This window comes from Lissotriton vulgaris, chromosome 1_2 (assembly GCF_964263255.1).
Source record: "Lissotriton vulgaris chromosome 1_2, aLisVul1.2, whole genome shotgun sequence".
Taxonomy (NCBI): domain Eukaryota; kingdom Metazoa; phylum Chordata; class Amphibia; order Caudata; family Salamandridae; genus Lissotriton; species Lissotriton vulgaris.
Genome location: NC_141686.1, coordinates 101,165,756 through 101,180,206, shown reverse-complemented (window position 1 = coordinate 101,180,206; position 14,451 = coordinate 101,165,756). Strand labels below are relative to the sequence as shown.

The 14,451-nt window shown below is 42.7% G+C and overlaps 7 non-coding genes and 1 pseudogene across 7 annotated transcripts; all 8 read left to right on the top strand.

The window, feature by feature from the left end:
• The first annotated feature begins 714 nt into the window (after positions 1–714).
• LOC147734462 (signal recognition particle RNA) lies at positions 715–1,014 on the top strand. The gene has a single exon (XR_015308158.1).
• Positions 1,015–2,612: 1,598 nt separating this feature from the next.
• On the top strand, positions 2,613–2,896 carry LOC147734461 (signal recognition particle RNA; annotated as a pseudogene).
• Positions 2,897–4,494: 1,598 nt separating this feature from the next.
• Positions 4,495–4,794, top strand: LOC147734460 (signal recognition particle RNA). Its single transcript, XR_015308074.1, has one exon.
• Positions 4,795–6,391: 1,597 nt separating this feature from the next.
• On the top strand, positions 6,392–6,691 carry LOC147734459 (signal recognition particle RNA). Its single transcript, XR_015308214.1, has one exon.
• Positions 6,692–8,288: 1,597 nt separating this feature from the next.
• LOC147734458 (signal recognition particle RNA) lies at positions 8,289–8,588 on the top strand. Its single transcript, XR_015308032.1, has one exon.
• A 1,598-nt stretch (positions 8,589–10,186) lies between these two features.
• On the top strand, positions 10,187–10,486 carry LOC147734457 (signal recognition particle RNA). Its single transcript, XR_015308216.1, has one exon.
• A 1,598-nt stretch (positions 10,487–12,084) lies between these two features.
• LOC147734456 (signal recognition particle RNA) lies at positions 12,085–12,384 on the top strand. The gene has a single exon (XR_015307958.1).
• A 1,598-nt stretch (positions 12,385–13,982) lies between these two features.
• Positions 13,983–14,282, top strand: LOC147734455 (signal recognition particle RNA). The gene has a single exon (XR_015307763.1).
• The last annotated feature ends 169 nt before the right edge of the window (positions 14,283–14,451 follow it).

Sequence of the window (14,451 nt, the reverse complement as noted above, 5' to 3'; positions counted from 1 at the left end):
CTTCTAACCCAAAAGCGTAATCTCATCCTTTTGCAGAATCAGGCAAGCTTTCACCTGCTCAAGCTGAACTGACATTGGTCTTGTTGGCCAGCAAGAGTTCCTCTCTTGAAGCTGTTGAGGCTAGAGAACAGAATGACGCGTATTCATTCTTTATAATATCTCTTCTAGCCCTCCCACTCCATACCACTTTATAACTTCCAATGTTTCAGATGTCTTCCATCAATGTGACCCTTGCTGCTTTTCTCAACATTGGCTGGCTCGGCATAACAAGAAGGGATGGATGTCTACAGGAGAGCCTGAATTGTGCCTGTAAGGTTCTACAGGGAGTCACTGGCAGATAATGAGTAACTCAGCCCTAAGTTGGCTCTTCTCTCTTACTTTCTTTCTCCTCTCTCCCTCTACCTATCTCTCACTCTCTAAATACTAGTATCTATATTGTATTCACATCCCCTTCACAAACTTTCTGACCCTACTTCCTCTCTCCCTTAAATCAGTTCAACCCTCTTCTTTTCCTTTAGGAAACTCCACATCTTTTTTAAAGGCCCTTCCCATATTCACACTGCTTCTTGATAAGACATTATTTTCCTTTCTTTGAAGGATAGTTAAATAGATTTTCTTGAAATACGGTTGGCATACCATCAATTCATTACACCGTACTTTATCAATATCCTTACTTAAGCAATGCATTTCATCATTAGGACATATGCTGTATTTGCCGGGCATGGTGGCGTGTGCCTGTTGTCCTAGCTACTTGGGAGGCTGAGGCTTGTGGATTGCTTGAGCTCAGGGGTTCTGGGCTGCACTCAGCTGTGCTGATCAGATGTCCATTCTACGTTGGGTATCAATATGGTGTTCTAGAGGGAGCTCTAGAATTTCAGGTTGTGTAATGAGTGGTGCACCGACCCAGGCTGGAAACAGAGCAGGCCAAAGCTTCCATGCCCATCGGTAGCAGGACAGCACCTGAGAGCAGTAGGTGTAACACAGCCTGAGCAAAATAGTGAGACCTAGCCTCTCTTTTTTTGACTCAAATGTGAACGTTTTGATTTTTACAAGATGGTAATGAATTATTTTTCCAAAACAAAATCTTTGTTTTTCTTTTGATATTTTTGCAGGAAGTACAATGAACATTTGAACTGGGCCGGGTATTCTAGCATAGCAGACAATTCTCCAGAATTACAACATATTGCAACAACAAGCTAGCAGGTGGAGAGGACGGAAAACTCTGTGCAGCCTAGAATAGATGGCTGTGTGAATTTCTGCAAGGATGACTGAAATGCATTCTTCATTTTAGAGCACCTGTAGGATTAAATTGATCTGTCAAGTACAAAAGTATACTTAGAAGAGCAACTTTGAAATGCATTTGCTGGGTCTTCTGCTGCATTCCTACGTCCAGCTCTAATTCATTTTTTGATTAGCCCTCATTCAATTCCATATATGAATGAGAAGGAGAAATAAGAGGGCCCTTCGCTCTTTGAGAGAAACATGAAAAGACTGAGAACTGTGCAACTCCCAAACATTGGAGCCTTCGGCCTTACTCCAGCCAACTCTTGCGGTTTAATACTTTTAAATCTTGATGTTGTTTAACAATACCAGCAGAAGGGATCAGGTTGACAGGCGCTGCAGTTCTCCAGTATGGGGCTGTCCAGATCATTACTCAATCCACCTTGCATTGGCACAGTATAAAATACGTCATGAATTCTCCTATGAAAAGGTATACAAATCTGTTTGAATCACTTTTGTTAGTCAGGGGGACCCATTCGCTGGAAGGGGCAGGGAGGACAAAAATAGCTCATTGGTATAGAACACTGAATTAGCAGCTGATTTTGAGGTGGGAGAAGATCGAGTAATCCAACCGGACCTCAATAAACGGTTTCTTAGTATGCAGTAGCCCGCGACCACTTCTAACCCAAAAGCGTAATCTCATCCTTTTGCAGAATCAGGCAAGCTTTCACCTGCTCAAGCTGAACTGACATTGGTCTTCTTGGCCAGCAAGAATTCCTCTCTTGAAGCTGTTGAGGCTAGAGAACAGAATGATGCGTATTCATTCTTTATAATAACTCTTCTAGCCCTCCCACTCCATACCACTTTATAACTTCCAATGTTGCAGATGTCTTCCATCATTGTGACCCTTGCTACTTTTCCCAACATTGGCTGGCTCGGCATAACAAGAAGGGATGGATGGCTACAGGAGAGCCTGAATTGTGCCTGTAAGGTTCTACAGGGAGTCACTGGCAGATAATGAGAAACTCAGCCCTAAGTTGGCTCTTCTCTCTCACTTTCTTTCTCCTCTGCCCCTCTACCTATCTCTCACTCTCTAAATACTAGTATCTATATTGTATTCACATCCCCTTCACAAACTTTCTGACCCTACTTCCTCTCTCCCTTAAATCAGTTCAACCCTCTTCTTTTCCTTTAGGAAACTCCACATCTTTTTTAAAGGCCCTTCCCATATTCACACTGCTTCTTGATAAGACATTATTTTCCTTTCTTTGAAGGATAGTGAAATAGATTTTCTTGAAATACGGTTGGCATACCATCAATTCATTACACCGTACTTTATCAATATCCTTACTTAAGCAATGCATTTCATCATTAGGACATGTGCTGTGCTTGCCGGGCATGGTGGCGTGTGCCTGCTGTCCTAGCTACTTGGGAGGCTGAGGCTTGTGGATTGCTTGAGCTCAGGGGTTCTGGGCTGCACTCAGCTGTGTTGATCAGGTGTCCATGCTACGTTGGGTATCAATATGGTGTTCTAGAGGGAGCTCTAGAATTTCAGGTTGTGTAATGAGAGGTGCACCGAAACAGGCCAAAGCTTCCATGCCCATCGGTAGCAGGACAGCACCTGAGAGCAGTAGGTGTAACACAGCTTGAGCAAAATAGTGAGACCTAGCCTCTCTTTTTTTGACTCAAATGTGAACGTTTTGATTTTTACAAGATGGTAATGAATTGTTTTTCCAAAACCAAATCTTTGTTTTTCTTTTGATATTTTTGCAGGAAGTACAATGAACATTTGAACTGGGCCGGACATTCTAGCATAGCAGACAATTCTCCAGAATTGCAACATATTGCAACAACAAGCTAGCAGGTGGAGAGGACGGAAAACTCTGTGCAGCCTAGAATAGATGGCTGTGTGATTTTCTGCAAGGATGACTGAAATGCATTCTTCATTTTAGAGCACCTGTAGGATTAAATTGATCTGTCAAGTACAAAAGTATCCTTAGAAGAGCAACTTTGAAATGCATTTGCTGGGTCTTCTGCTGCATTCCTACGTCCAGCTCTAATTCATTTTTTGATTAGCCCTCATTCAATTCCATATATGAATGAGAAGGAGAAATAAGAGGGCTCTTCGCTCTTTGAGAGAAACATGAAAAGACTGAGAACTGTGCAACTCCCAAACATTGGAGCCTTCGGCCTTACTCCAGCCAACTCTTGCGGTTTAATACTTTTAAATCTTGATGTTGTTTAACAATACCAGCAGAAGGGATCAGGTTGACAGGCGCTGCAGTTCTCCAGTATGAGGCTGTCCAGATCATTACTCAATCTACCTTGCATTGGCACAGTATAAAATACGTCACAAAGTCTCCTATGAAAAGGTATACAAATCTGTTTGAATCACTTTTGTTAGTCAGGGGGACCCATTCGCTGGATGGGGCAGGGAGGACAAAAATAGCTCATTGGTATAGAACACTGAATTAGCAGCTGATTTTGAGGTGGGAGAAGATCGAGTAATCCAACCAAACCTCAATAAACTGTTTCTTAGTATGCAGTAGCCCGCAACCACTTCTAACCCAAAAGCATAATCTCATCCTTTTGCAGAATCAGGCAAGCTTTCACCTGCTCAAGCTGAACTGACATTGGTCTTGTTGGCCAGCAAGAGTTCCTCTCTTGAAGCTGTTGAGGCTAGAGAACAGAATGACGCGTATTCATTCTTTATAATATCTCTTCTAGCCCTCCCACTCCATACCACTTTATAACTTCCAATGTTTCAGATGTCTTCCATCAATGTGACCCTTGCTGCTTTTCTCAACATTGGCTGGCTCGGCATAACAAGAAGGGATGGATGTCTACAGGAGAGCCTGAATTGTGCCTGTAAGGTTCTACAGGGAGTCACTGGCAGATAATGAGTAACTCAGCCCTAAGTTGGCTCTTCTCTCTTACTTTCTTTCTCCTCTCTCCCTCTACCTATCTCTCACTCTCTAAATACTAGTATCTATATTGTATTCACATCCCCTTCACAAACTTTCTGACCCTACTTCCTCTCTCCCTTAAATCAGTTCAACCCTCTTCTTTTCCTTTAGGAAACTCCACATCTTTTTTAAAGGCCCTTCCCATATTCACACTGCTTCTTGATAAGACATTATTTTCCTTTCTTTGAAGGATAGTTAAATAGATTTTCTTGAAATACGGTTGGCATACCATCAATTCATTACACCGTACTTTATCAATATCCTTACTTAAGCAATGCATTTCATCATTAGGACATATGCTGTATTTGCCGGGCATGGTGGCGTGTGCCTGTTGTCCTAGCTACTTGGGAGGCTGAGGCTTGCGGATTGCTTGAGCTCAGGGGTTCTGGGCTGCACTCAGCTGTGCTGATCAGATGTCCATGCTACGTTGGGTATCAATATGGTGTTCTAGAGGGAGCTCTAGAATTTCAGGTTGTGTAATGAGTGGTGCACCGACCCAGGCTGGAAACAGAGCAGGCCAAAGCTTCCATGCCCATCGGTAGCAGGACAGCACCTGAGAGCAGTAGGTGTAACACAGCTTGAGCAAAATAGTGAGACCTAGCCTCTCTTTTTTTGACTCAAATGTGAACGTTTTGATTTTTACAAGATGGTAATGAATTATTTTTCCAAAACCAAATCTTTGTTTTTCTTTTGATATTTTTGCAGGAAGTACAATGAACATTTGAACTGGGCCGGACCTTCTAGCATAGCAGACAATTCTCCAGAATTGCAACATATTGCAACAACAAGCTAGCAGGTGGAGAGGACGGAAAACTCTGTGCAGCCTAGAATAGATGGCTGTGTGATTTTCTGCAAGGATGACTGAAATACATTCTTCATTTCAGAGCCCCTGTAGGATAAAATTGATCTGTCAAGTACAAAAGTATCCTTAGAGGAGCAACTTTGAAATGCATTTGCTGGGTCTTCTGCTGAATTCCTACGTCCAGCTCTAATTCATTTTTTGATTAGCTCTCATTCAATTCCATATATGAATGAGAAGGAGAAATAAGAGGGCCCTTCGCTCTTTGAGAGAAACATGAAAAGACTGAGAACTGTGCAAGTCCCAAACATTGGAGCCTTCGGCCTTACTCCAGCCAACTCTTGCGGTTTAATACTTTTAAATCTTGTTGTTGTTTAACAATACCAGCAGAAGGGATCAGGTTGACAGGCGCTGCAGTTCTCCAGTATGGGGCTGTCCAGATCATTACTCAATCTACCTTGCATTGGCACAGTATAAAATACGTCACGAAGTCTCCTATGAAAAGGTATACAAATCAGTTTGAATCACTTTTGTTAGTCAGGGGGACCCATTCGCTGGAAGGGGCAGGGAGGACAAAAATAGCTCATTGGTATAGAACACTGAATTAGCAGCTGATTTTGAGGTGGGAGAAGATCGAGTAATCCATCAAACCTCAATAAGCGGTTTCTTAGTATGCAGTAGCCCGCAACCACTTCTAACCCAAAAGCGTAATCTCATCCTTTTGCAGAATCAGGCAAGCTTTCACCTGCTCAAGCTGAACTGACATTGGTCTTCTTGGCCAGCAAGAGTTCCTCTCTTGAAGCTGTTGAGGCTAGAGAACAGAATGACGCGTATTCATTCTTTATAATAACTCTTCTAGCCCTCCCACTCCATACCACTTTATAACTTCCAATGTGGCAGATGTCTTCCATCATTGTGACCCTTGCTACTTTTCCCAACATTGGCTGGCTCGGCATAACAAGAAGGGATGGATGGCTACAGGAGAGCCTGAATTGTGCCTGTAAGGTTCTACAGGGAGTCACTGGCAGATAATGAGAAACTCAGCCCTAAGTTGGCTCTTCTCTCTCACTTTCTTTCTCCTCTCTCCCTCTACCTATCTCTCACTCTCTAAATACTAGTATCTATATTGTATTCACATCCCCTTCACAAACTTTCTGACCCTACTTCCTCTCTCCCTTAAATCAGTTCAACCCTCTTCTTTTCCTTTAGGAAACTCCACATCTTTTTTAAAGGCCCTTCCCATATTCACACTGCTTCTTGATAAGACATTATTTTCCTTTCTTTGAAGGATAGTGAAATAGATTTTCTTGAAATACGGTTGGCATACCATCAATTCATTACACCGTACTTTATCATTATCCTTACTTAAGCAATGCATTTCATCATTAGGACATGTGCTGTGTTTGCCGGGCATGGTGGCGTGTGCCTGTTGTCCTAGCTACTTGGGAGGCGGAGTCTTGTGTATTGCTTGAGCTTAGGGGTTCTGGGTTGCACTCAGCTGTGTTGATCAGGTGTCCATGCTACGTTGGGTATCAATATGGTGTTCTAGAGGGAGCTCTAGAATTTCAGGTTGTGTAATGAGAGGTGCACCGACCCAGGCTGGAAACAGAGCAGGCCAAAGCTTCCATGCACATCGGTAGCAGGACAGCACCTGAGAGCAGTAGGTGTAACACAGCTTGAGCAAAATAGTGAGACCTAGCCTCTCTTTTTTTGACTCAAATGTGAACGTTTTGATTTTTACAAGATGGTAATGAATTATTTTTCCAAAACCAAATCTTTGTTTTTCTTTTTATATATTTGCAGGAAGTACAATGAACATTTGAACTGGGCCGGGCATTCTAGCATAGCAGACAATTCTCCAGAATTGCGACTTATTGAAACAACAAGCTAGCAGGTGGAGAGGACTGAAAACTCTGTGCAGCCTAGAATAGATGGCTGTGTGATTTTCTGCAAGGATGACTGAAATGCATTCTTCATTTTAGAGCACCTGTAGGATTAAATTGATCTGTCAAGTACAAAGTATCCTTAGAAGAGCAACTTTGAAATGAGTTTGCTGGGTCTTCTGCTGCATTCCTACGTCCAGCTCTAATTCATTTTTTGATTAGCCCTCATTCAATTCCATATATGAATGAGAAGGAGAAATAAGAGGGCCCTTAGCTCTTTGAGAGAAACATGAAAAGACTGAAAACTGTGTAACTCCCAAACATTGGAGCCTTCGGCCTTACTCCAGCCAACTCTTGTGGCTTAATACTTTTAAATCTTGATGTTGTTTAACAATCCCAGCAGAAGGGATCAGGTTGACAGGCGCTGCAGTTCTCCAGTATGGGGCTGTCCAGATCATTACTCAATCTACCTTGCATTGGCACAGTATAAAATACGTCATGAATTCTCCTATGAAAAGGTATACAAATCTGTTTGAATCACTTTTGTTAGTCAGGGGGACCCATTCGCTGGAAGGGGCAGGGAGGACAAAAATAGCTCATTGGTATAGAACACTGAATTAGCAGCTGATTTTGAGGTGGGAGAAGATCGAGTAATCCAACTGGACCTCAATAAACGGTTTCTTAGTATGCAGTAGCCCGCGACCACTTCTAACCCAAAAGCGTAATCTCATCCTTTTGCAGAATCAGGCAAGCTTTCACCTGCTCAAGCTGAACTGACATTGGTCTTCTTGGCCAGCAAGAATTCCTCTCTTGAAGCTGTTGAGGCTAGAGAACAGAATGATGCGTATTCATTCTTTATAATAACTCTTCTAGCCCTCCCACTCCATACCACTTTATAACTTCCAATGTTGCAGATGTCTTCCATCATTGTGACCCTTGCTACTTTTCTCAACATTGGCTGGCTCGGCATAACAAGAAGGGATGGATGGCTACAGGAGAGCCTGAATTGTGCCTGTAAGGTTCTACAGGGAGTCACTGGCAGATAATGAGAAACTCAGCCCTAAGTTGGCTCTTCTCTCTCACTTTCTTTCTCCTCTCTCCCTCTACCTATCTCTCACTCTCTAAATACTAGTATCTATATTGTATTCACATCCCCTTCACAAACTTTCTGACCCTACTTCCTCTCTCCCTTAAATCAGTTCAACCCTCTTCTTTTCCTTTAGGAAACTCCACATCTTTTTTAAAGGCCCTTCCCATATTCACACTGCTTCTTGATAAGACATTATTTTCCTTTCTTTGAAGGATAGTGAAATAGATTTTCTTGAAATATGGGTGGCATACCATCAATTCATTACACCGTACTTTATCATTATCCTTACTTAAGCAATGCATTTCATCATTAGGACATGTGCTGTGTTTGCCGGGCATTGTGGCGTGTGCCTGTTGTCCTAGCTACTTGGGAGGCTGAGGCATGTGGATTGCTTGAGCTCAGGGGTTCTGGGCTGCACTCAGCTGTGCTGATCAGATGTCCATGCTACGTTGGGTATCAATATGGTGTTCTAGAGGGAGCTCTAGAATTTCAGGTTGTGTAATGAGTGGTGCACCGACCCAGGCTGGAAACAGAGCAGGCCAAAGCTTCCATGCCCATCGGTAGCAGGACAGCACCTGAGAGCAGTAGGTGTAACACAGCCTGAGCAAAATAGTGAGACCTAGCCTCTCTTTTTTTGACTCAAATGTGAACGTTTTGATTTTTACAAGATGGTAATGAATTATTTTTCCAAAACCAAATCTTTGTTTTTCTTTTGATATTTTTGCAGGAAGTACAATGAACATTTGAACTGGGCCGGGTATTCTAGCATAGCAGACAATTCTCCAGAATTACAACATATTGCAACAACAAGCTAGCAGGTGGAGAGGACGGAAAACTCTGTGCAGCCTAGAATAGATGGCTGTGTGAATTTCTGCAAGGATGACTGAAATGCATTCTTCTTTTTAGAGCACCTGTAGGATTAAATTGATCTGTCAAGTACAAAAGTATACTTAGAAGAGCAACTTTGAAATGCATTTGCTGGGTCTTCTGCTGCATTCCTACGTCCAGCTCTAATTCATTTTTTGATTAGCCCTCATTCAATTCCATATATGAATGAGAAGGAGAAATAAGAGGGCCCTTCGCTCTTTGAGAGAAACATGAAAAGACTGAGAACTGTGCAACTCCCAAACATTGGAGCCTTCGGCCTTACTCCAGCCAACTCTTGCGGTTTAATACTTTTAAATCTTGATGTTGTTTAACAATACCAGCAGAAGGGATCAGGTTGACAGGCGCTGCAGTTCTCCAGTATGGGGCTGTCCAGATCATTACTCAATCTACCTTGCATTGGCACAGTATAAAATACGTCATGAATTCTCCTATGAAAAGGTATACAAATCTGTTTGAATCACTTTTGTTAGTCAGGGGGACCCATTCGCTGGAAGGGGCAGGGAGGACAAAAATAGCTCATTGGTATAGAACACTGAATTAGCAGCTGATTTTGAGGTGGGAGAAGATCGAGTAATCCAACCGGACCTCAATAAACGGTTTCTTAGTATGCAGTAGCCCGCGACCACTTCTAACCCAAAAGCGTAATCTCATCCTTTTGCAGAATCAGGCAAGCTTTCACCTGCTCAAGCTGAACTGACATTGGTCTTCTTGGCCAGCAAGAATTCCTCTCTTGAAGCTGTTGAGGCTAGAGAACAGAATGATGCGTATTCATTCTTTATAATAACTCTTCTAGCCCTCCCACTCCATACCACTTTATAACTTCCAATGTTGCAGATGTCTTCCATCATTGTGACCCTTGCTACTTTTCCCAACATTGGCTGGCTCGGCATAACAAGAAGGGATGGATGGCTACAGGAGAGCCTGAATTGTGCCTGTAAGGTTCTACAGGGAGTCACTGGCAGATAATGAGAAACTCAGCCCTAAGTTGGCTCTTCTCTCTCACTTTCTTTCTCCTCTCTCCCTCTACCTATCTCTCACTCTCTAAATACTAGTATCTATATTGTATTCACATCCCCTTCACAAACTTTCTGACCCTACTTCCTCTCTCCCTTAAATCAGTTCAACCCTCTTCTTTTCCTTTAGGAAACTCCACATCTTTTTTAAAGGCCCTTCCCATATTCACACTGCTTCTTGATAAGACATTATTTTCCTTTCTTTGAAGGATAGTGAAATAGATTTTCTTGAAATACGGTTGGCATACCATCAATTCATTACACCGTACTTTATCATTATCCTTACTTAAGCAATGCATTTCATCATTAGGACATGTGCTGTGTTTGCCGGGCATGGTGGCGTGTGCCTGTTGTCCTAGCTACTTGGGAGGCTGAGGCATGTGGATTGCTTGAACTCAGGGGTTCTGGGCTGCACTCAGCTGTGTTGATCAGGTGTCCATGCTACGTTGGGTATCAATATGGTGTTCTAGAGGGAGCTCTAGAATTTCAGGTTGTGTAATGAGAGGTGCACCGACCCAGGCTGGAAACAGAGCAGGCCAAAGCTTCCATGCCCATTGGTAGCAGGACAGCACCTGAGAGCAGTAGGTGTAACACAGCTTGAGCAAAATAGTGAGACCTAGCCTCTCTTTTTTTGACTCAAATGTGAACGTTTTGATTTTTACAAGATGGTAATGAATTATTTTTCCAAAACCAAATCTTTGTTTTTCTTTTGATATTTTTGCAGGAAGTACAATGAACATTTGAACTGGGCCGGGCATTCTAGCATTGCAGACAATTCTCCAGAATTGCAACATATTGCAACAACAAGCTAGCAGGAGGAGAGGACTGAAAACTCTCTGCAGCCTAGAATAGATGGCTGTGTGATTTTCTGCAAGGATGACTGAAATGCATTCTTCATTTTAGAGCACCTGTAGGATTAAATTGATCTGTCAAGTACAAAAGTATCCTTAGAAGAGCAACTTTGAAATGCGTTTGCTGGGTCTTCTGCTGCATTCCTACGTCCAGCTCTAATTCATTTTTTGATTAGCCCTCATTCAATTCCATATATGAATGAGAAGGAGAAATAAGAGGGCCCTTCGCTCTTTGAGAGAAACATGAAAAGACTGAAAACTGTGTAACTCCCAAACATTGGAGCCTTCGGCCTTACTCCAGCCAACTCTTGCGGTTTAGTACTTTTAAATCTTGATGTTGTTTAACAATACCAGCAGAAGGGATCAGGTTGACAGGCGCTGCAGTTCTCCAGTATGGGGCTGTCCAGATCATTACTCAATCTACCTTGCATTGAAACAGTATAAAATACGTCATGAATTCTCCTATGAAAAGGTATACAAATCTGTTTGAATCACTTTTGTTAGTCAGGGGGACCCATTCGCTGGAAGGGGCAGGGAGGACAAAAATAGCTCATTGGTATAGAACACTGAATTAGCAGCTGATTTTGAGGTGGGAGAAGATCGAGTAATCCAACCGGACCTCAATAAACGGTTTCTTAGTATGCAGTAGCCCGCGACCACTTCTAACCCAAAAGCGTAATCTCATCCTTTTGCAGAATCAGGCAAGCTTTCACCTGCTCAAGCTGAACTGAAATTGGTCTTCTTGGCCAGCAAGAATTCCTCTCTTGAAGCTGTTGAGGCTAGAGAACAGAATGATGCGTATTCATTCCTTATAATAACTCTTCTAGCCCTCCCACTCCATACCACTTTATAACTTCCAATGTTGCAGATGTCTTCCATCATTGTGACCCTTGCTACTTTTCCCAACATTGGCTGGCTCGGCATAACAAGAAGGGATGGATGGCTACAGAAGAGCCTGAATTGTGCCTGTAAGGTTCTACAGGGAGTCACTGGCAGATAATGAGAAACTCAGCCCTAAGTTGGCTCTTCTCTCTCACTTTCTTTCTCCTCTCTCCCTCTACCTATCTCTCACTCTCTAAATACTAGTATCTATATTGTATTCACATCCCCTTCACAAACTTTCTGACCCTACTTCCTCTCTCCCTTAAATCAGTTCAACCCTCTTCTTTTCCTTTAGGAAACTCCACATCTTTTTTAAAGGCCCTTCCCATATTCACACTGCTTCTTGATAAGACATTATTTTCCTTTCTTTGAAGGATAGTGAAATAGATTTTCTTGAAATACGGTTGGCATACCATCAATTCATTACACCGTACTTTATCATTATCCTTACTTAAGCAATGCATTTCATCATTAGGACATGTGCTGTGTTTGCCGGGCATGGTGGCGTGTGCCTGTTGTCCTAGCTACTTGGGAGGCTGAGGCTTGTGGATTGCTTGAGCTCAGGGGTTCTGGGCTGCACTTAGCTGTGCTGATCAGGTGTCCATGCTACGTTGGGTATCAATATGGTGTTCTAGAGGGAGCTCCAGAATTTCAGGTTGTGTAATGAGTGGTGCACCGACCCAGGCTGGAAACAGAGCAGGCCAAAGCTTCCATGCCCATCGGTAGCAGGACAGCACCTGAGAGCAGTAGGTGTAACACAGCTTGAGCAAAATAGTGAGACCTAGCTTCTCTTTTTTTGACTCAAATGTGAACGTTTTGATTTTTACAAGATGGTAATGAATTATTTTTCCAAAACCAAATCTTTGTTTTTCTTTTGATATTTTTGCAGGAAGTACAATGAACATTTGAACTGGGCCGGGCATTCTAGCATAGCAGACAATTCTCCAGAATTGCGACATATGGCAACAACAAGCTAGCAGGTGGAGAGGACTGAAAACTCTGTGCAGCCTAGAATAGATGGCTGTGTGATTTTCTGCAAGGATGACTGAAATGCATTCTTCATTTTAGAGCACCTGTAGGATTAAATTGATCTGTCAAGTACAAAAGTATCCTTAGAAGAGCAACTTTGAAATGCGTTTGCTGGGTCTTCTGCTGCATTCCTACGTCCAGCTCTAATTCATTTTTTGATTAGCCCTCATTCAATTCCATATATGAATGAGAAGGAGAAATAAGAGGGGCCTTCGCTCTTTGAGAGAAACATGAAAAGACTGAAAACTGTGTAACTCCCAAACATTGGAGCCTTCGGCCTTACTCCAGCCAACTCTTGTGGTTTAATACTTTTAAATCTTGATGTTGTTTAACAATCCCAGCAGAAGGGATCAGGTTGACAGGCGCTGCAGTTCTCCAGTATGGAGCTGTCCAGATCATTACTCAATCTACCTTGCATTGGCACAGTATAAAATACGTCATGAATTCTCCTATGAAAAGGTATACAAATCTGTTTGAATCACTTTTGTTAGTCAGGGGGACCCATTCGCTGGAAGGGGCAGGGAGGACAAAAATAGCTCATTGGTATAGAACACTGAATTAGCAGCTGATTTTGAGGTGGGAGAAGATCGAGTAATCCAACCGGACCTCAATAAACGGTTTCTTAGTATGCAGTAGCCCGCGACCACTTCTAACCCAAAAGCGTAATCTCATCCTTTTGCAGAATCAGGCAAGCTTTCACCTGCTCAAGCTGAACTGACATTGGTCTTCTTGGCCAGCAAGAATTCCTCTCTTGAAGCTGTTGAGGCTAGAGAACAGAATGATGCGTATTCATTCTTTATAATAACTCTTCTAGCCCTCCCACTCCATACCACTTTATAACTTCCAATGTTGCAGATGTCTTCCATCATTGTGACCCTTGCTACTTTTCCCAACATTGGCTGGCTCGGCATAACAAGAAGGGATGGATGGCTACAGGAGAGCCTGAATTGTGCCTGTAAGGTTCTACAGGGAGTCACTGGCAGATAATGAGAAACTCAGCCCTAAGTTGGCTCTTCTCTCTCACTTTCTTTCTCCTCTCTCCCTCTACCTATCTCTCACTCTCTAAATACTAGTATCTATATTGTATTCACATCCCCTTCACAAACTTTCTGACCCTACTTCCTCTCTCGCCTAAATCAGTTCAACCCTCTTCTTTTCCTTTAGGAAACTCCACATCTTTTTTAAAGGCCCTTCCCATATTCACACTACTGCTTGATAAGACATTATTTTCCTTTCTTTGAAGGATAGTGAAATAGATTTTCTTGAAATACGGTTGGCATACCATCAATTCATTACACCGTACTTTATCATTATCCTTACTTAAGCAATGCATTTCATCATTAGGACATGTGCTGTGTTTGCCGGGCATGGTGGCGTGTGCCTGTTGTCCTAGCTACTTGGGAGGCTAAGGGTTGTGAATTGCTTGAGCTCCGGGGTTCTGGGCTGCACTCTGCTGTGTTGATCAGGTGTCCGTGCTACGTTGGGTATTAATATGGTGTTCTAGAGGGAGCTCTAGAATTTCAGGTCGTGTAATGAGAGGTGCACCGACCCAGGCTGGAAACAGAGCAGGCCAAAGCTTCCATGCCCATCGGTAGCAGGACAGCACCTGAGAGCAGTAGGTGTGACACAGCTTGAGCAAGATAGTGAGACCTAGCCTCTCTTTTTTTGACTCAAATGTGAACGTTTTGATTTTTACAAGATGGAAATGAATTATTTTTCCAAAACCAAATCTTTGTTTTTCTTTTGATATTTTTGCAGGAAGTACAATGAACATTTGAACTGGGCCGGGCATTCTAGCATAGCAGACAATTCTCCAGAATTGCAACATA